Here is a 23,080-nt window from a genome sequence, read left to right on the forward strand (position 1 = left end):
AAGAGGGTAGTAAAAGCAGCAATATTAGAAAGTAAACATCATGACACAGGCAAGAGTCTTTATCTGAAAAGGAGGAAGAAGGGTTCTAACTTCTTTCAAAAGCAGTTGTTTGAAGAAATAAAACGGTACGCAACCATGTTTCTCTTATACCTGAAGGAATGAAAAGAAGATTATTATGTAGCCACTGGTCATGGTGTGTTGTTTGTCCCCCCGCTATACTCAGTCCATAGAGGACGAAAGTCTGTTACTCCTCAGTGCTAGAGAGCTTTTGGTTCTTTAGCTCAAGTTGTAGACTCATGATTTTAGCTTTGGTGGTCTCCAGTTCAATCCCTGTTGTTGGCCAAGATGGTGGCATTTACAGCTGTGTCTGCTAAATTAACAATATTGTACATGGATAACATTTCCTCTAATTGCTATGCATGCTCATCAGAGTAAAGGAACAAAATCCATTCTCTTCTCCCTTACTCCACCAAAGGATAAGCATGTTATAGTTCATATACTAATTAAGAGCAATGAGTAGGTACATGAAATATACAAGGACAGAAGGGGCACAAAAAAAACCCACTGCTTTTTGGTCAACAGCCCTTTAAGTACAGAAGAATCAAGGGGTCAGATGAGGCCCAGGCTACCCCATTCCAAATAACACCAACTGTACAAAAACCCTGGTGACAGCAGGAGCAGACATAGGAGAGAGGAAGTGGTACCAAGGTAAGGCTGAGTCTCAATGAGAAGAGACAGCTGTCTCTTTAGGGAGCCAGGGCCAGGAGCCTTATAATGAAGGGTAGGGTAAGATTCCCCTCCCTCCCAATCAACCAATTAATCCCCCAGCCAATCAAAACAAAACCCTGCGGGAAAAGCAGCACTTAAGAGCCCTGCTCTCAGTGAGGGAGTACTCCTGGAGGGAGACACTGCTCTGCTGGTAAACTGGCAACCCCCTGGAAGTTCTCATCCCAGGTGGTGGGAGAGCAATGAGAAACTACTCCACCCAGAAGACACTGGCTGCTTTCAAGGTTTGAGTTTAAAGTAATTTTGATTTTAAAATACATTGGCAGCCAGGACACATGGGGCTGGTGCCAGGAAATATAAAGAGCCCACCAAGGAACGGACAAGCTCCAGGCAGTAAGCTCACCACAGTCTTGATCCAGTTCACCAATGTACAGACACACAACAAGAGTGCTGCCATCTTACTTCTCACTAAGAACCTGACCCAGAGGCCAGTGAAATCAATGGAGAGACTCCCATTGATTTCAATGGACACTGGATCCAGCCCTAAGTGCTCTCTTTATGATTCCACTTCATGCATCATGAATCCCCTAAGTATGAATTCTATCCCCTCAAGCATGTAAGTGCAGGAGTGACAGTATTCTCTTCTACCTAGAAAAGCAGAAAGATGGGTTTGGGAATAGGGTTGAAGTTTGAGCTCCTGAGTCATAGCCCAACCCTCAATGTTTATTTTTGTCTTGCATGCAGTTCCTTATAAGTGTCTTCAGGTGAAGGAAGATTAATGTCACACTTTCTACTTGACTCACCTTCTGTGGGAGAATGACTAAGGCCAGGGATTTGCTGTGGGATAATCATCTTATAGTCGTAACACCATCTGTCCAGCCTACAAAAGTGTAAACCAAGAAATTGGGTCACTGACTATCATTGAGAGCAGCCAAACTGAAAACATACTCATCTTGCTGTATGCAGTGTTGTTGTAGCCATGTTGGTCCCAGGATATTGCAGAGACAAGGTGGGTGATGTAATATCTTTTATTGGACCAATTTCTGTTATTGAGAGAGACAAGCTTTCCCATCATCTCTCACACACATACACACACAAATTCTGGAATTGCAATATACTGGGTCCAATTTCTGAAGATGAGTCAAACAACCTGCTAGTCATGTTCCTGAGAGCTGATTAGCATTTGTTATAGAAAGACAAAGCAGATGTCCATGAGGGAGTTAAAGCTACTCATGATGGAGGAGAGACATTCAAGACCAAACTTTCAGAAAAGGAAGAAGGAATTAGTTTGTATGCAAAAACTAGATGCACAACATGTATCCATAATTACAAATGCAAAATGGGCTGTTGTGAATGGAAATAGACAATTATAGCCTGCTATACTATCCATTTGCATGTGCAACTGTGGTAAGTAACTGAGTACGCTGAAGGGAACAAATATTTCCTGAGCCCCAGGCTCCCTGAATACAAATATTACCTTTATCTAAATACTAACCATTTTCCCCCTCCCTAGTCATAAGGTGGCTGTCTGCTGTGAGTAAAGGGGTTCAGTATTCAGCAATGTCAATCCAGCAAATTTTGCTATCCTAACACTCTGGAAAGGGGGACTATCTAAAGGTCGTTATAAACCAAGGCCCTCAATTAAAATCTAGCGGAGCTTATTTTTGGTTGTACTTTTCTGAGTTAGGCAGGCAGGAGGTTCTCCTCATTTTTGCTTTTTATTCCTCCTCCAAAGGCTCTGGTATTAAACTGACTTCCTGGGTGATATTTGCAGAAGGCCTAATCTGTAAGGTGAAGATCTCCCCCATAATTAATTATCTTCCATTTCCCCCACCACATGCTCCTCATCAATAATCCACAAGTACTGTATACCCTAACATTTCCCTCCAATTTCATTGTATCCTGTATTCACACGTTCCTCAGTAGATTTATTACAGCAGCTGAATAGGTAACTATGCCTCTTTGATGAGCCTACTGGGAAGTTCTGGTGGTGGTTGTTTGGTTTGTTTATTTGTCTTTCCTTGTAGACCTTGCTCATGCAACCTGCCTGTATAGCAGCAGGAAGAGGAGCCTTCCTTTCATCTTAATAAGAAAGAAATACAATCGCTGTTAAGGAACTAGAAAGGAGTGCTGCTGATTTCTGGTGAGTTTTTTATTGAAAGAGTCATTTCTCTAAGTCCCCGCCAGAAATCTTGTATGCTGTATAAATGTGAAGGTCAGATTTAAGAGCTTTGGCTTTTCATATGTAGAATGTAACTATTTTCATAATAAAGCATTAGGTCAGATAAGTGCTGGTGATTTAACCATCTCAATGTCTCAGATGAACCAGTTAGGCTCAACAAAACCCCAAAGGAAAATATATCCCCTAAGAGAAAGTTGGGATATACTCGCACAGAGCAACTATATGCTCTCATTTCCTGACACTGTATGGTCTGGCCTTTATTGCTTAATGTGCCTAACAAGGGTGTGGCTGGGTTCATCTGAGTTTTATAGCTCCCGGGATACAGACCCAGGTATACATTAATTTGGTAGCTCTAGGGCCTGTTTCAGCAGGGACGTAAGGCACCAGGGACAGCAGGTGTTCGGCAAAGGGAGTGAAGAGCAGGAGGCAAAGGGATGCCAAGGGCAAATGGTGCTCTAAAGAAGAGGGAGGGAGAGGAGGAAATATCATGAAATTTCAACTGGATTGAGAGAGGGTCTTGCTTTGGTAACATGTTTGCTAAGCTCACATTGCCTTAATATTAAATCACACAGCTGCCCAGATACCGTTCGGATGAGCAAGCCAGAAACGCCAATAAAAAAATTAACTTACACTCCATGTTAGCTTCCTTTACAGAATCTTGTCATTATTTATTTTTAACACTTTATCTGACACCATTACCTGGAGGAGGTGATCTGAGCTGCTGGCCTGTGGCACAGCACAGCCAATGAGGAGACAGATCAGGATATGGAGCATAGCAGAGTAAACTGGGGAAGTGGAGTTTGGCTGTCTGACCCGCTCAACAGTGGGGTGGTGTGTCTGTCCATCCTATGGCATGACTGTGTACGGATCAGGAAGAACCAATCTCTTCCTAGAGGGAAAGAAGAAATGTATGTGATTCAGCACTTAGTGTCTGTCCCAGATTCTCAGCCACTCTCTGGCTACTTTATGCTAGTATATATAGATTGGGTTTTGTTGCCCTTTAGTCGTGTGATTGCTCTTTTTGTGGTTTCATTATTCCCCAGGGGATCTGTAGGTGCCACTGATTGGGCACTACTACACAACTCAGTTTAAGGTTTAGTCACACAAGGAGATGGTGTGGGTAGAGCAGAAGGAAACTATGGCAGAGAGAACCCATGGTGTTCTATTCTTCTTGATTCCATTCCCACCCAACCTTTGCTGCCCTGACTAACCAGCAGCTCCTCCTCCTCTCTGATCACATTTCCTGCTGTTGACGGTTATTAAGGTGGCTTTATACTCCTGCTCTGATATCACAATAACATCTAAGCATGGATGGCTTTGACAATAAACTTCTTATAAAGGACAAGAAACTTCCTGGTACTGAAACCTGTAAAGCTTCCTGGGTAACCTTTGCTGGAATCCCCCTTAAGGTGTTTCTATTACAGTTTTTGCTTCTGAATGTTAGCTAGATTCAAAACACTAATTAAAAGATTGAATGCAATAGTAAATCTGTGCACACAGAAAACTTGTCTCTCATTAACCCCTCCCAGAGCACAGGCCATAGTCAGTTCAGGCATCCCCCTACTGGTTTTTCTGTTCATCACAACTATAGTTAAACTCAAACCTTTTCAAAGGGAATATCTGTGAAAGAGGAGGAGGAATGTGTGAGAGAGGGAGTTAGTTCAGACCCTGTTACACCTGCAGCTGATATAGACATCCTGGAATTAATTCATTTTATACCTGTGCACTATTCAATCTGAAAGAAAAAAACAATCACTGAATTGGAAAACTGAGATTTTTAGAAACATTTAAACCTGTCAAATAAAATTCCGATCCAGCCACGTTTTATGCATGTCCTTAACTTTGCATAAGTGGGTAGTCCCAGTGAAGTCAATAGGCTATTCATATGCATACAGTAAAGCACTCATAATTGCTTTAGAAAATCTTGGCCTTTCTGTTTAGACTCTTAAGCCAGTGCTACTCAAAGTGGTGGTCCGTGGACCGGTGCCAGTCCGCGAGCCGCCAGCTGCCGGTCTGCGCGCACATTGGGGAAAAAAAATTGCCGGTCCCCCACATCAGATAGCTTGAGAAGCTGTCTTAAGCCATTCCCTTGACTACTGTTGCAGATTCCTGTCTGAATAAGTGCAGTGACTCTCAGGGCATGGCTACACCTGCAGATGTAGAGCGCTGGGAGTTAAACCAGCCTTCGGAGACCACAGCAGGGAAAATGCTGCTGTGTGTTTACACCGTCAGCTGCAAGCACACTGGCGTGGCCACATTAGCAGCTCGTGCAATGCCACAAAGAGCAGTGCATTGTGGTAGCTATCCCGGTGTGCAAGTGGCTGCAACGTGCTTTTCAAATGGGTGGGGTGGAGTGTGTTGTGTGTATGTGGGGGGAGAGAGAGTGGGTTTTTGGGGGGCTGAGAGCATGTCAGCATGCTGTCTTGTAAGTTCAGACAGCAGCAGACCCACCTCACACACGCTCACAACAGCAGCGTTCCACACTAATGGTTTGCTTTGTCCCGGAGCAGATAAGCATGCCAGCTGTCAGAAATGGAGCTTTCAAAGGGCATATCTGCATTCCTGTAGGCAATTTCAAAACAATGACCAGAGTGGCCACTTGACTTCAGGGGATTATTTCCGGAGGCCAATCACAGCGCAGTAACGCAGCACCTCGTTCACACTGACGCCCGGGCGTTTCAGCCAGGGCACAGCAAGCCTTATGCTTCTCATGGAGGTGGATTACCAGGAGCGCTCCAGCTGCAGAGTCCAGACGCTCTACGTGCCTTGCCAGTGTTGACACATCGGGAGTTAGGGCTCCCGGGGCTACTTTAATGCATTCTAACTTGCAAGTGTAGCCAAGCCCTCAATCATTTGTTTTTTTTAGCCTTCACCATGGAAATGCTGCCAAGTTGTAAAGTCAGTATAACTATAAGATCTCATAGGAAATGAAAATGTGCAGGCAGAAGCCTGTGTTAATAATACAAATATCTTTGTTAATTAAGAAAAGTAGTAAGAGAAAGGAAGAGACCATTCAAAAGCCCATAAATGGGATGAAGTTTACCGCAACAGTATCTGGGTGAAATTTTTTAATGTACTAACTTTTTTTTAATGGTTAACTTTCTATTGCTCCACAGGACACTAACTATGGATTTAGAATGGCTGTAATGGAGTATATTATTGATCTCATCATCTTATTGTTAAACATAGCAAAGTTAAGCAAGTCAGCACTAAACCCAGGTTTAACTGTGCCTCTGATAAAGTTGTACTGACCCTTCATATTCCAGTCGTAAACATCTTTAGCTAAGTAAATGGAAGACAGAAACCAATAAGCAGAATGACAGCCTCACCTGAAAGCCTTACCAGCAAAAGCACATATGTATGTGCTTAACTTTGAAGCATGTAGCCCCATTGACCCATTTTTGAAATCAATTCTCTTTGACTTCTGTGAGGGCGGAGTCTGGCCAATGCTGAGCATTTTTTAAAATCCTGCCTTGAATCTGGAAAAAGGAGGTCAACTGGATTGTTGTGACTATAACCTGATACTCTCTCTTTGGACTTAGTCCACCCCACCTCACAGAACTGTTGTCTCACTGCTCCTTTCCCCAATCTGCTTACCGTGACAAAAAGAATTTCAAGAGGGGTGGCTTGATCCCAGTTTTTAAGTACCCACATGGGGAACAAAAATTGGATAATGAGCTCTTCAGTCTAGCAGACAAAGGTGTAATGAGCCAAGAGCTAGAAGTTGAAGCTAGACAAATTCAGAGTAGAAATACGGCATGCACATAGTCATGGTCATTAACCATTACTGAACCATTTACCAAGGGTTGTGGTGGATTTGCCATCACTGGTCATTTTTAAATCAAGACTGGATGCTTTTCTAAAAGAGATGCAGCAGTTCAAACAGGAATTAATTCAGGGACGTTCTATGGTTTGTGTTGGACAGGAGATCAGACTAGATGATCACAATGGTCCCTTCTGGCCTTATAAACTATTAAACTATCCCCAGCCTTCTCTCTATCCCTTCATTCTTAGCACTGTTGATGCAAGAACTTTCTTCTGTGCAGCTCCTGTTCTCTGGAACAGCCATCCTGTATTTCACAGCCTCATTGTCTCTGCATCTATTTTCACATCACATTTGACCCTTTGCCTATACCTTTACTATTTCTCTCCCCGTACTATGTATAATTTAATTTAACCTTATAATTTTATTTGATTTTGCGAAACATTTTGGGATGCAGTTTGTAGGAAAGATATGACACAAAATAATGTCATCTTGTATTAGTTATCCTCAACCATTATCTTTGTGCAAGGGATCTTTTCAATTCCAGAGCAGAAATACCTTTACTGATATGTGAGTTACAGTATTAATAATTAATCTGCAGTGTTGATACACTGTAGTGTCAGAGTTGCTGTATGGTACTGTGAGTATGTTATTTCTGTCCTTTAAACTGGAATTATGTTTGGACCTGCTGTGTAATTGTCACGTGGTCTGAAACTTGCAGTTACGACAAGGGAAGGGCATTCTTCAATAATCTATGAATACTGTATGTTGACCTGGTTATTGGAATATTTACTGTATGACTATATTGGCTTACTTTAATAGATGGCTGTTGGAAAAACAAGCAGGAAATGAAATAATGACTTGAGGTAAGATACCTCCAAGCAAATACTTCAGGGCAGTTAAGAGACAATGCCTGAGCTATTAACCGTGAAGAGCTTACCTTCCGCGCTCCGGCTAAATTACAGAGCTTGTTTGGCTGATGCTGGGAAGCAACACATCAAAAGGACTAGAAACAGTTGATGACTGTCTCTGTCCAGAGGCTATATAGTTGCTGGGAACTGTTTGGAAGAATAGACCCTGTGGGATCTGGGATAAGATAGGCCTGTCTAGGGCCTCAGGTAAGACAGACATGTTTGTAGCCCTTCTGTTGTCTTAAAACCCTTTTCTCTTATGTTATGCTTTGATCCTACTGTAAAGATTAAACAATACTTTGGTTTAAGAAGGCTGTCTGAGTTCTCAGTATATTGCTAGACTCCTTAAGGGAAGAACCACAAATGCAGAACCTAACTGGACCCGTTGAGTAAGCACAGTCAATACAGAGTGCTATACCCCAGGACCAGATCTAAGAGTGGAAGAATCAAGGGCTTCCACCCTGAGAGAGGTGAAGGCATGAGGCCTGATACCTGTGCGGTTGCACCCAGAGAAAGCAGAGAGGGGTCAGATGTGCAGCTAACTCTGTAACCATCACACCAGCTATTCACCACCTAAATCCCACTTAAGATCTGATAAATATCCTTAGGCCTCAAGGCAGTCCTCCACACATATTTCACCCCATGTCCCTGACCTTGGTGCCCCCCTTTGCAATGCATTACTGACTTAGTTATATGTGGTGGTGAGAAAAGCGCGTTTATTTTTAACACATTCTCTGACGAGCAAGCAGATTTCCTTTCCAGGAGTGCTGACTCTGAACATCAGTCGTGCAGATGACTGTGCTCTGAGCATGGAGCAACAAAAGGTTGTCCATATAATTGACGTAATATCTCTCATGTTATATGGCTCCTTTCTTTGCTCTTTCATCTTGGTCTAACTGAGTGCAAATAAACAATTTTACTGCCAGGTAGAAATCAAATTTTCTTTCCTGTTCAAAATCTCTTCTCACCAGACTTGGTAATAGCTACACAAGGCAGTTCATAGAATATCAGGGTTGGAAGGGACCTCAGGAGGTCATCTAGTCCAACCCCCTGCTCAAAGCAGGACTAATCCCCAATTTTTGCCCCAGATCCCTAAATGGCCCCCTCAAGGATTGAACTCACAACCCTGGGTTTAGCAGGCCAATGCTCAAACCACTGAGCTATCCCTCCCCCCTCTGTGGGGTGGGAGGAGAGGGACTGTGGATTTTATTTGTTTCTATTGACGGCAGTGCTTAATTTGTAATGAAAGAGGTGCTCGGGATCCAGCTATTTTTTTACATAACTTATATAGCAAGCTGAGAGGTACTGGGGCTATGAACTGCCAAGCTTAGAAGTGCTGGGGCTCAGCCCTGGCAAACCCTGGCACAAATTAAGCACTGATTGTTACCCTAGCTAGTCACTGTTAAATAAGGGAGGATATCTGGCAGTCTATTTTATGCTGTATCCGTGCAACGTATACAGGACACATGGTAACCTGGAAAACATGTTTAAAATCAAATCCACACATTGCAAATTTCTAGCGACCTCCTGTCTTGTGGAAGGACTATTCTAAAACAAAAGGGGGACAGGGAAGGACCTATATGTGGCCTTCCACCAGGCTATAGGCAGCCTTTTCCTCCCAAGCAGGATAGTTGTTGTGTGGGGCACAGTACTCCAGGTCAGCTATGTACTTTCCTTTTTCTTGCAGTTGTGGCAGATGCCTTTGAGGGATACTGTTGGAATCCACCTCACTATAAAAAAGCAGGCTCCACAATATTTTTTTCCACTAAGCCCTGGTCTACACTAGGACTTTAGGTCGAATTTAGCAACGTTAAATCGATTTAAACCTGCACCCGTCCACACAGTGAAGCCCTTTATTTCGACTTAAAGGGCTCTTAAAATCGATTTCCTTACTCCACCCCTGACAAGTGGATTAGCGCTTAAATCGACGTTCCCAGCTCGAATTTGGGGTACTGTGGACACAATTCGATGGTATTGGCCTCCGGGAGCTATCCCAGAGTGCTCCATTCTGACCGCTCTGGACAGCACTCTCAACTCAGATGCACTGGCCAGGTAGACAGGAAAAGAACCGCGAACTTTTGAATCTCATTTCCTGTTTGGCCAGCGTGGCAAGCTGCAGGTGACCATGCAGAGCTCATCAGCACAGGTGACCATGATGGAGTCCCAGAATCGCAAAAGAGCTCCAGCATGGACCGAACGGGAGGTACGGGATCTGATCGCTGTTTGGGGAGAGGAATCCGTGCTATCAGAACTCCGTTCCAGTTTTCGAAATGCCAAAACCTTTGTCAAAATCTCCCAGGGCATGAAGGACAGAGGCCATAACAGGGACCCGAAGCAGTGCCGCGTGAAACTGAAGGAGCTGAGGCAAGCCTACCAGAAAACCAGAGAGGCGAACAGCCGCTCTGGGTCAGAGCCCCAAACATGTCGCTTCTATGATGAGCTGCATGACATTTTAGGGGGTTCAGCCACCACTACCCCAGCCGTGTTGTTTGACTCCTTCAATGGAGATGGAGGCAATACGGAAGCAGGTTTTGGGGACGAAGAAGATGAGGAGGAGGAGGAGGTTGTAGATAGCTCACAGCAAGCAAGCGGAGAAACCGGTTTTCCCGACAGCCAGGAACTGTTTCTCACCCTAGACCTGGAGCCAGTACCCCCCGAACCCACCCAAGGCTGCCTCCTGGACCCAGCAGGCGGAGAAGGGACCTCTGGTGAGTGTACCTTTTAAAATGCTATACATGGTTTAAAAGCAAGCATGTGAAAGGATTACTTTGCCCTGGCATTTGCGGTTCTCCTAGATGTAGTCCTAAAGCCTTTGCAAAAGGTTTCTGGGGAGGGCAGCCTTATTTCGTCCTTCATGGTAGGACACTTTATCACTCCAGGCCAGTAACACATACTCGGGAATCACTGTAGAACAAAGCATTGCAGTGTATGTTTGCTGGCATTCAACCAAAATCCGTTCTTTCTCTCTCTGTGTTATCCTCAGGAGAGTGAGATATAATTCATGGTCACCTGGTTGAAATAGGGTGCTTTTCTTCAGGGACACTCAGTATAGCCCATTCCTGCTGGGCTGTTTGCCTGTGGCTGAACAGAAATGTTCCCCGCTGTTAGCCACAGGGAGGGGGGAAGGTTGAGGGGGTAGTCACGCGGTGGGGGGAGGCAAAATGCGACCTTGTAACGAAAGCACATGTGCTATGTATGTAATGTTAACAGCAAGGTTTACCCCGAAAGAGTGTAGCGACTGTTTTATAAAATGTGTCTTTTTAAATACCGCTGTCCCTTTTTTTTTCTCCACCAGCTGGATGTGTTTCAATGATCACAGGATCTTCTCCTTCCCAGAGGCTAGTGAAGCTTAGAAAGAAAAAAAAATGCACTCGAGATGAAATGTTCTCCGAGCTAATGCTGTCCTCCCACACTGACAGAGCACAGACGAATGCGTGGAGGCAAATAATGTCAGAGTGCAGGAAAGCACAAAATGACCGGGAGGAGAGGTGGCGGGCTGAAGAGAGTAAGTGGCGGGCTGAAGAGAGTAAGTGGCGGGCTGAAGAGAGGGCTGAAGCTCAAATGTGGCGGCAGCATGATGAGAGGAGGCAGGATTCAATGCTGAGGCTGCTGCAGGACCAAACAAGAATGCTCCAGTGTATGGTTGAGCTGCAGCAAAGGCAGCTGGAGCACAGACTGCCACTGCTGCCCCTCTGTAACCAACCGCCCTCCTCCCCAAGTTCCATAGCCTCCACACCCAGACGCCCAAGAACGCGGTGGGGGGGCCTCCGGCCAACCAGCCACTCCACAACAGAGGATTGCCCAAAAAAAAGAAGGCTGTCATTCAATAAATTTTAAAGTTGTAAACCTTTAAAGTGCTGTGCTTAAAGTGCTGTGTGGCATTTTCCTTCCCTCCTCCACCACCCCTCCTGGGATACCTTGGTAGTCATCTCCCTATTTGTGTGATGAATGAATAACGAATGCATGACTGTGAAGCAGCAATGACTTTATTGCCTCTGCAAGCGGTGATTAAAGGGAGGAGGGGAGGGTGGTTAGCTTACAGGGAAGTAGAGTGAACCAAGGGGCGGGGGGTTTCATCAAGGAGAAACAAACAGAACTTTCACACTGTAGCCTGGCCAGTCATGAAACTGGTTTTCAAAGCTTCTCTGATGCGTACCGCGCCCTCCTGAGCTCTTCTAACCGCCCTGGTGTCTGGCTGCGCGTAACCAGCAGCCAGGCGATTTGCCTCAATCTCCCACCCCGCCATAAACGTCTCCCCCTTACTCTCACAGATATTGTGGAGCACACAGCAAGCAGTAATAACAGTGGGAATATTGGTTTCGCTGAGGTCTAAGCGAGTCAGTAAACTGCGCCAGCGCGCCTTTAAACGTCCAAATGCACATTCTACCACCATTCTGCACTTGCTCAGCCTGTAGTTGAACAGCTCCTGACCACTGTCCAGGCTGCCTGTGTACGGCTTCATGAGCCATGGCATTAAGGGGTAGGCTGGGTCCCCAAGGATACATATAGGCATTTCAACATCCCCAACAGTTATTTTCTGGTCTGGGAAGAAAGTCCCTTCCTGCAGCTTTTGAAACAGACCAGAGTTCCTGAAGATGCGAGCGTCATGCACCTTTCCCGGCCATCCCACGTTGATGTTGGTGAAACGTCCCTTGTGATCCACCAGAGCTTGCAGCAGTATCGAAAAGTACCCCTTGCGGTTTATGTACTCGGCGGCTTGGTGCTCCGGTGCCAAGATAGGGATATGGGTTCCATCTATAGCCCCACCACAGTTAGGGAATCCCATTGCAGCAAAGCCATCCACTATGACCTGCACATTTCCCAGGGTCACTACCCTTGATATCAGCAGATCTTTGATTGCGTGAGCTACTTGCATCACAGCAGCCCCCACAGTAGATTTGCCCACTCCAAATTGATTCCCAACTGACCGGTAGCTGTCTGGCGTTGCAAGCTTCCACAGGGCTATCGCCACTCGCTTCTCAACTGTGAGGGCTGCTCTCATCCTGGTATTCATGCGCTTCAGGGCAGGGGAAAGCAAGTCACAAAGTTCCATGAAAGTGCCCTTACGCATGCGAAAGTTTCGCAGTCACTGGGAATCGTCCCAGACCTGCAACACTATGCGGTCCCACCGGTCTGTGCTTGTTTCCCGAGCCCAGAATCGGCGTTCCACAGCATGAACCTGCCCCATTAGCACCATGATGCATGCATTGGCAGGGCCCATGCTTTCAGAGAAATCTGTGTCCATGTCCTGATCACTCACGGGACCGCGCTGACGTCGCCTCCTCGCCCGGTATCGCGTTGCCATGTTCTGGTGCTGCATATACTGCTGGATAATGCGTGTGGTGGTTGATGTGCTCCTAATTGCCAAAATGAGCTCAGCGGCCTCCATGCTTGCCTTGGTATGGCGTCCGCACAGAAAGAAGGCGCGGAACGATTGTCTGCCGTTGCTCTGACGGAGGGAGGGGCGACTGACGACACGGCTTACAGGGTTGGTTTCAGGGAACTAAAATCAACAAAGGGTGTGCCTGTACATCAAGGAGTATTTCAGGCAGGACTGCACGGAGGGTTCCAATAAGAAATGGTGCACCAAAGTTATCGTTGTTATTGGAACAAGGAGGTTAGCCTGGCCTCTGATTGATACATGGCTAGATTAACCTCGCTGCGCCTTCTCTGTGACTGACTGCAGTGTGATCTAGACAGGGGAGGAGGAAAATGAGTACAAAACAAATCTGGTCTATTTCTTGTTCTGACCCACTCCATCTATCCTTTACATCTTTGGCTGGCAGCAGACAAAAAAGGCGCGAAATGATTGTCTGCCCTTGCTTTCACGGGGGGAGGGAGGGTGGGAACGGGGTCCTGACGATATGTACCCAGAACCACCCGCGACAATGTTTTAGCCCCATCAGGCATTGGGATATCAACCCAGAATTCCAATGGGCAGCGGAGACTGCGGGAACTGTGGGATAGCTACCCACAGTGCAACGCTCCAGAAGTCGACACTTGCCTCGGTACTGTGGAAGCGCTCCGCCGAGTTAATGCACTTAATGCACTTAGAGCATTTTCTGTGGGGACACACACACTCGAATATATAAAACCGATTTCAAAAAAACCGACTTCTATAAATTCGACCTAATTTCGTAGTGTAGACATACCCTTAATGTCTGCAGTTAGGAGAAGTAGCCACACCCCCTTGTGGCAGCAGCAAAAAAGCACGGCCTCTAGTGCATGAAATGAGATTAATGGGTATCTAGAGTATGTAGAAAGGACTTTCCTATTATCCCATTCACCTCCCTTCCCTTGATGTGTACGAACCATTCATTGCCATGATACCCTTTTGCAGGGAAGAGGTACGGTTCTCCAGCTGGTGGAATGGGAAAGGGTGTGAGCCAAAGGGGACGCTAGAGATTAGCTTTGCTCTGCCATCGAACATAGAGTCAATGCAATGAGGCTGTAGGGATGTGTGCAGAGCCAAAGGGAGGTTTGCACAGTGCTGGAAGGAGATTTGGAGTTTGTTTCTCTGCTTTTCTTCCTTGTTCCCACCAAAGCTGCCAATTTTCCCCTATTCCTCATCCCCTTCCAGCACTGCTGGGACTGTGGGACAGCTGAACAAGGACCAGTCCACTCCTCTTCCCAAGCCAGTCTGAACAGCACTGCTCACTCTTCCTGGGGCCAAAGCAGGGAGCCTGATCTGTCAAAGAGTCAGCAGAGCTGGGGAGAAACGAAGGGGTTTTTCCCTCTCACAAAATTTAGAGAAAATAGTTTTGTTTATTTTGCATTGAAAATTTAGACATTTCTGTTAAATATATATTTCTGTTAAATTCAATTCAAAATGGGTACCTCTATGCTTCATGGGAGTGGAGTTCAGGTCTTATGCTCCTATTCTCTTCTATGGGCCAGGGATTTTAGCCAGACTACATCTCCCATAATGCTCCACTTTCTTGGTGCAAGGAAGGGAGAGTGTCATAATAGTTCCTGGCCATGGTGCATCATGAGAGATGTAGTCTGGCAAGAGAGTCCATCCCATAGAAGAGAATGGAAGCTTAAATCCCCCAAAGTACAACTTCCATGAGATACTGTGGCATCACTTTCAATTGAAATTATCCACAGGCAGTAGATACTTTTCACCAAAATCTTTGTTTAGTTTAAAATCCATTTTTTCTGTCAAAACACAGTTCTGATGGAAAAATTTTGACCAGCCCTAAGAGTCAGGAAGGTTTTGACTAGCCCAAAACATTACCTCAAATCGCGAATTTTCAAAGTACGGCTGCCTTTATTTACAAACTATACACAGTTTATTAGTGAAGAGATGGATCAAAATGCAATATGTTGAGCCAGTAAAAAAATCACAGATGGTCCAAAACTGAGAGTAATTAAGAAATTATTAAAAAGAAAAGCAGTGCCTTCTGCATACTGAGAAGTAGCAACCCCCCACTCTTCAAAACTCACATGTACTGAGGGAAACTGACCCTTTCATTAGTTAAATCCGGAGATGAAGATAATCAACTGTATCCTTCCTGAAGCAGTTTCAGTACATGACAAAAACATGTTTTTTTCTGTTTTGTCTAAAGCAAAAAAGCCAAGAATTTCCAAAGTAACTAACAATTTGGGAGCCTCAGTTTTGGTTGCCCTACTTGAGATGCTTGAGGCCTGAATTTTGGGCTCAGGGTTGTTGGGTTTTTTGAAAATCAGGCCACTTTAAGGTGTCTTAAGTTGGGCACCCAAAATCTTTTTAGGGATACAGACTAACACAGCTGCTACTCTGAATCCAAAATCTCTAGTCTGTCAGTCAAGTAACTTTTCTTTTTCTGTCTCTCTGGTGCATCCAGTGAGGCCCCTGGACCATCAAGATACAAAAGGAGCACTTAAAGACAACAAAGTCATTGCGGAGAAACTAAATGAATTCTTTGCTTCAGTCTTCACGGCTGAGAATGTTAGGGAGATTCTCAAACCTGAGCCATCCTTTGTAGGTGACAAAACTGAGGAATTGTCATAAACTGAAGTGTCACTAGAGGAGGTTTTGGAATTAATTGAGAAACTTAACAGTAACAAGTCCCCGGAACCAGATGGCATTCACCCAAGAGTTCTGAAAGAACTCAAATGTGAAATTGCGGAACTATTAACTATGATTTGTAACCTGTCCTCCTAAATCAGCTTCTGTACCCAATGACTGGAAGATAGCTAATCTAACACCAATATTTAAAAAGGGCTCTAAAGGTGATCCCAGCAATTACAGACCAGTAAGTCTAACGTCAGTACCAGGAAAATTAGTTGAAACAATAGTAAAGAATAAAATTGTCAGACACATAGAAGAACATAAATTGTTGGGCAAAAGCCAATATGGTTTCTGTAAAGGGAAATCATGTCTTACTAATCTATTAGAGTTCTTTGAGGGGGTCAACAAACATGTGGACAAGGGGGATCCAGTGGATATAGTATACTTAGGTTTCCAGAAAGCCTTTGACAAGGTCCCTCATCAAAGGCTCTTATGTAAATTAAGTTGTTATGGGATAAAAGGGAAGATCCTTTCGTGAACTGAGAACTGGTTAAAAGACAGGGAACAAAGGGTAGGAATAAATGGTAAATTTTCAGAATGGAGAGGGGTAACTAGTGGTGTTCCCCAAGGGTAAGTCCTAGGACCAATCCTATTCAACTTGTTCATAAATGATCTGGAGAAAGGGGTAAACAGTGAGGTGGCAAAGTTTGCAGACGATACTAAACTGCTCAAGATAATTAAGAGCAAAGCAGACTGTGAAAAACTTCAAAAAGATCTCACAAAACTAAGTGATTGGGCAACAAAATGGCAAACGAAATTTAAGAACATAAGAAAGGCCATACTGGGTCAGACCAAAGGTCCATCCAGCTCAGTATCCTGTCTACTGACAGTAGCCAATGCCAGGTGCCCCAGAGGGAGTGAACCTAACAGGTAATGATCAAGTGATCTCTCTCCTGCCATCCATCTCCACGCTCTGACTAACAGAGGCTAGGGACACCATTCTTTACCCATCCTGGCAGATAGTCATTAATGGACTTAACCTCCATGAATTTATCTAGTTCTCTTTTAAACCCTGTTATAGTCCTAGCCTTCACAACCTCCTCAGGCAAGGAGTTCCACAGGTTGACAGAGCGCTGTGTGAAGAAGAACTTCCTCTTATTTGTTTTAAACCTGCTGCCCATTAATTTCATTTGGTGGCCCCTAGTTCTTATATTATGGGAACAAGTAAATAACTTTTCCTTATTCACTTTCTCCACACCACTCATGATTTTATATACCTCTATCATATCCCCCCTTAGTCTCCTCTTTTCCAAGCTGAAAAGTCCTGGTCTCTTTAATCTCTCCTCATATGGGACGCATTCTAAACCCCTAATCATTTTAGTTGCCCTTCTCTGAACCTTTGCTAATGCCAGTATATAATGTGGATAAATGTAAAGTAAGAGCACATTGGAAAAAATAACCCCAACTATACATACAATATGATGGGGGCTAATTTAGCTACAACTAATCAGGAAAGAGATCTTGGAGTCATTGTGGATAGTCCTCTGAAGACATCCACACAGCGTGCAGCGGCAGTCAAAAAAGCAAACAGGATGTTAGGAATCCTTTAAAAAGGGATCGAGAATAAGACCGAGAATATTTTATTCCCCTTATATATATCCATGGTACACCCACATCTTGAATACTACATACAGATGTGGTCTCCTCATCTCAAAAAAGATATATTGGCATTAGAAAAGGTTCAGAGAAGGGTAACTAAAATGCTAGGGCTATAACAGGGTTTAAAAGAGAACTAGATAAATTCATGGAGGTTAAGTCCATTAATGGCTATTGTTAGGGTTCCCTCCCCACTCTGAACTCTAGGGTAGAGATGTGGGGACCCACATGAAAGACCCCCTAAGCTTATTTCTACCAGCTTATGTTAAAAACTTCCCCAAGGCACAAATCTCTATTTGTCCTTGAACCAAGGTATGCTGCCACCAAGTGATTTAGACAAAGAATCAGGGAAAGGACCACTTGGAGTTCCTATTCCCACAAAATATCCCCCCAAGCCTATATCCCCTTTCCTGGGGAGGCTTGAAAAATAAACAAGGTGAGCACAAACCAGACCCTTGGGTTTGTAGGACACTAAAAACCCAATCAGATTCTTTAAAAACAGAACTTTATAATAAAGAAAAGAAAGTAAAAGAAGCCCCTCTGTAAAATCAGGATGGAAGGTAATTTTACATGACAATCAGATTCAAAACACAGAGGATTTCCCTCTTGGCAAAACTTAAAAGTTACAAAAAAACAGGGATAAACCTCCCTCTAGCACAGGGAAAATTCACAAGCTAAAACAAAAGATAAACTAACACATTTCTTTGCTTTACTTACAATTTTTGTAATCTAGATGCTTAGTTCAAGTAGGCCTTTGGGAGATGTATTTTCCCTGTCCCGATTCCTCCCTGACCCAGAGAGAACGCAAAACCCTTCCCCCACAGATTTGAAAGTATCTTCTCCCCTTATTGGTCCTTTTGGTCAGGTGCCAACCAGGTTACCTGAGCTTCTTAACCCTTTACAGGTAAGGAGGGATTTTATGATACCCTTAGCTGTATGTTTATGACAGCTATTAGCCAGGATGGATAAGGAATAGTGTCCCTAGCCTCTGTTTGTCAGAGGGTGGAGATGGATGGCAGGAGAGAGGTCACTTAATCGTTACCTGTTAGGTTCACTCCCTCTGGGGCACTCGGCATTGGCCACCGTCAGCAGACAGGTTCTCGGCTGGATGGACCTTTGTCTGACCCAGTATGCTCTAATAAATGTGTTAGTCTCTAAAGTGCCACAAGTACTCCTGTTCTTTTTGCGGATACAGACAAACACGGCTGCTACTCTGAAACCTGACCCAGTATGGCCATTCTTATGTTCTTATCCAAGAGCCCTAAGGGAAAGACAGTGTGTGGCTGGGGACACACCCTTGCCCAAGCAATTCTGTGTCTCAGCAGCGGCATGACTTAATGCATCCCTTTTAGCTTCTCTCTCCTGTGTCTGCAGCCATACTCACCCCCAAAGCTTCAGAATAGGGAAGGCACAAACTGCTTCTGCTCAAGTAGCAGCACAGGGGTCAATTGGCCCCTCTGTGTTTATCTTAGGGCTGAGTGAAAATAATCAGATTGTAAAATCTTTACCTCTAAAGGGTTTCTATTTTCTTGTGATGTTGCAAAAATGTAAGGTTTTGTGAAAAACATGCAAGTTTTGGACTGAATTTTTGCCTCGCAAACAGAATTTTTTAAAAAGTTCACCTAAAAATGGTCCTATTTTAGAGCAAAAACCTCAACATTTGGAAATTCCTTTTGGTCCAAAAATCAATTTTTGCATGTTTCAAGAGAGGAAGGAGATTTTGCAAAATGTTGCAGAAATGCAAAACTTAGCAGATGCAAAATCACCCACAGTTAAATTATAAAAATGTTCACCCAAAACATTCTTGAAAAATGCTCCTAGTTTTGCACCACCCTCGTTTTACTCCCTAGCCTTGAATCTTGGGACAGAGTGACATTGCTCTATCTCAGATATCAAACTCTCTATTAGAAAAGGAGTACTTGTGGCACCTTAGAGACTGACAAATTTATTTGAGCATAAGCTTTCGTGAGCTACAGCTCACTTCATCGGATGCATGCACAAAAGCTTATGCTCAAATAAATTTGTTAGTCTCTAAGTTTTCAGAGTAGCAGCCGTGTTAGTCTGTATTGGCAAAAAGAAAAGGAGTACTAGTGGCACGTTAGAGAATGCATCGGATGAAGTAAACTGTAGCTCACGAAAGCTTATGCTCAAATAAATTGGTTAGTCTCTAAGGTGCCACAAGTCCTCCTTTTCTTTTTGCGGATACAGACTAACACGGCTGCTACTCTGAAAACTCTCTATTGATACACTGGTTGTTTTTTTGGGACCAGTACTTTTTATGCTGTTTTTGTGGATTGTGCTTTTACTACATATCAACCCTGGGTATGCTAAATCAGTTCAACTGAGATCAAAAGCAATATTGTCTAGCCATGTAGTGAGATGGGAGCTTGCATGCAACCACTGAAGTGAAATTTGTCACACTTACTGTACCTTAGCACTTCCTGCTGCAGATGTGACATGTGGAGAACAGCTTGAACAGTTCACACTCAGGCAGTTCTGTGAGAGTTGCTAGTGAGATGCAATACACAATTCCTCTGAAAACAAAGAACCATTTGATATACATTTGCAGCTACACCAAGCTGAGCCATATAGGGTATAATTCTGCCTTGTCTTGCATGGATGTGAGAGGCACATCTCCCCCGCAACCCGTTCTTCCCTCACTTCCCCGCCCCTCCCCCTCCCCCCTTGGATCTCCCAAATGGCTATCCTCTCATTCTCTAGGAAGGGGCATGCCTGATAAACCTGGTGGCTTCGCAAGGAAAAGGTCAGGTTCCATCCCCCTCCCTCCCAGCTACTGGCATGCAGCACTGCTGATTGTGCTCCTCTGTGCCATTCTGCCTCACATAGGCAGAATGGCTCCAGGAACCTCTGCTTGGCCATTACAGCTTCTTCTCCCCTTCACATGGCCCAGACAGGAAATGCAGGGTGGAGCCTCAACTCATTCTTGAGATTTTTAAATACAACACAGAGCGCACTTACCTGCTGATTTAACTTTAGCGCACACACACAGTGAAGAAAAGGTGCAGTTTTTCCTCTAGATGTTTTCACTAGGAGATGATCTGTCATGTTTATTCAGTGCAGAAAGAGAAGGCTTATGTAGAAGGTGGTGTTTCAAGCTATTTATTTTGAATGATTTAATATGAATATACAACTTTTCACTCATAAAAAGGCACAGAGGTTAGAGCAAGTGGATGTCTAAACCTTCTCCAAGTGAAGGCTACATTAATAACTTGCAGAAGACTGAAGGCCACACCTAGTTTACGTGAAGCAGAGCAGAAAGCCTATACCCTCTACTCTCTTTTATTGTTTTGTCTCTCTTTTAAATGTATATGTTAATTTAATGCATGTGAAAGGGACCAGATTGCCAACCCAGGAAAGCAAAATCCTGTATTTACTTACTGAACAGGTACAGCATGGGCAGACTTCTCCATAACGTCTGGCTAATGTGATGTGCTATGACATGAAGTGACCACCCATAATATGATGCTGAAAATATACTTTATTTCCATACCCATTCAGCCCTTGGCTTCTGTGCTGAGACTGCCAATGCAGGTGGCAATTAGTGCCTGTTGTGGTGATGGTGACTAATCTGGGCACTTGTTCATTGCCCACTGAACTCTAGTGCATCTCCCTTCTGGGAACAGACCACTGTCCGAAAGAGTCTCCCTAGACCCCATTATGGGAACTGCTGTTGCAGAGATACTCTTGGGAGTATTATTGTGCCTCTCCTGATAAGAAGAGCTTTCCTTTGTGTTTACTATGCTCAGATGGGCTGGGGCTTTGTGGAGGTTTTCGTTCAACTGCAGGAGTGTTGACTGCAGCTGTTACCGATGTTACATCCTGTTTCCTCTGTTTTATTCATTTGTCTTCCAGGGCACTAGCCATGACCGCGTTCACAGAGGTCCTGGAATGGGACGTGCTCACACAGCAATGTTAGCTGAATACAGTAGGTATTAGAAATGGTTGGATAATTGGTGGGAGAGGAGAAAGTTTGCAAAAATATTTGACTTTTTTTCTGGTTTTTCATCAAAATTTCAAAACGTTCCACATTTTCCAACCAGTTCTGGCAGGTGTAAGTATGTAGGTGTACACACAAAAAGGGTATTGGCTAGGGTTTCCAAATGAGTCTAGGAGAGTTAGGGGCACAAATCTATTGAAATTGAGTGGGAGTTTGGTGCCATGCTGCTTTGAAAATCCCAGCCCTAAAGACTAAGGTCTTGATCCTGATCCCTTGAAATCAATGGTCATGCGCCCACTGACATCAGTGAGGCAGAATCAGGCACTAGCAGCAGGGAAAACCTCCTGCCACTCTTGCTATTAATGTACCCTGTAGAAAGAGCTCACTGCATGTTTTCCTTTATGCTGCCATTGTGTCCTTCCCTTGAGATCCTTGTCTCACATTTTAAAGGCCTGAAGACCACACTGCGACGGGCAGGCTGGCTTTCTTTTCCTCTCTTGGGAGTCACATAGTCCCGCTCGTAGGCCATTTTGTATATGTTGCTATACTATCACTGTTGTTTTAGTATAGTTATTGTTAATAAGATAATTACTATCAGTGATACAAGTTAACAGCATCCTAGATTTACACAGAGCCTTTGCTAATAATACTCCACTAATTTTAATGTACTTTTTACCATGCTGAGGCTTTACAGTTCACTTGTCCTGCAGGAAGAGTGTCCGTACAGGAACACAATGTGTTCCAATGGGATTCTCCCTACAGGCCAGGAAACCTGTGTTGGGGTTTAATGCTCGAGGACAGTGTGTATCTTGTTCAAAGATGTCTCTCTTCTGGGTTCTCTGTTTTTGCTCTGGCTTCTGTTTCCCTGGCTGATGAACTGCATGTGGCTATCTGTATAGAAAACAGTATCTAATTAGTGGTGCCCTTTGTATTGTGGAAAATGCATAAAATAAAGTATATTGGGCTAGATTGTCCCCTCCACATCTGTGGTCAGAGGAGATGAAAACCTGGTGGATTCAAGCAGGAAGAGGGGCAGGCTGCCTCTTCAGCACCATCCTCCCCTTCTTTCCACCTAGCAGAATACCCCAGTGGCTACTTTGCAGTGACCAGGTTCCATGAGCAGAGAGGGAGCTGTTTTGTCCATGGAATTGTCCCCATGGAAAATCCGAGAATAAGGTCGTGCTGACTCTCTCAGCATTCATTTCCTCACTGTTCCCCTCTGCACTCTGAAACTCCCCCTGAGGGTGGTATCAGGGGCAGCAGCTGCCAGCTGGATCCATGCTCCCAGTTGTCTAGAAGCTTAAGGGAGAGGGTCAGGAGGTTGTGAAGCAGCTCAGACCACTGTAGAGGTGACCATAACTTCTGACTGGTCCCCCAAAATCTATGTGTTTGTGGACCAAATCCCTTGCTACTTCCTTGAGTGGGATGGGGAACACTTACTACCCTCTATCCACAGAACAATATGGAAGGAAGTCTGTCTGATCCTATAGCAGTCTTTCCAGTGACTTCAGTGGGCTTTGGATCAGGCCCTGTGAGTAGCAACTTGTAGATTTTCCTGTTTCTTCTGCACAAAAAAAAAAAAAAAAAAAAAACACACATGGGGGGGGCTATTTAACCCTTTGTTCATTAAACCAAGCCTGGAAGTTCCAGGCGATAAGCTGGGCCGAGCCCATGGCTCTCATATATTTCAGAAATAATGCATGTGCTTTTCACCCACTCATGGGACCACATCCTGCACTCCTTACTCAGGCAAAGGTCCCACTGAAGCCAATAGGAGTCTTGCTGAGTAAGGATTCGGGGTTTGGCCTGTCTAAGGCAGCTGGACAGAACAGAAAGGCTTGTTCCAAATTCTTAGTTAATCATAATAAAATGAATGGAATGATCATGAAAG

At 44.4% G+C, this 23,080-nt stretch overlaps 1 long non-coding RNA gene across 1 annotated transcript; it reads right to left on the bottom strand.

The window, feature by feature from the left end:
* Positions 1 to 68: 68 nt before the first annotated feature.
* LOC311524493 lies at positions 69 to 19,757 on the bottom strand. Its single transcript, XR_014712567.1, has 4 exons — positions 19,662 to 19,757; positions 3,608 to 3,797; positions 1,530 to 1,606; positions 69 to 150 (listed from the first exon to the last, which is right to left on the bottom strand). It is a non-coding gene; the product is annotated as an uncharacterized lncRNA (long non-coding RNA).
* Between the last annotated feature and the right edge of the window lie 3,323 nt (positions 19,758 to 23,080).

The sequence above is a fragment of the Lepidochelys olivacea genome (assembly GCF_965140295.1).
Source record: "Lepidochelys olivacea isolate rLepOli2 genome assembly, chromosome: 7".
In the NCBI taxonomy this organism is placed as follows: domain Eukaryota; kingdom Metazoa; phylum Chordata; order Testudines; family Cheloniidae; genus Lepidochelys; species Lepidochelys olivacea.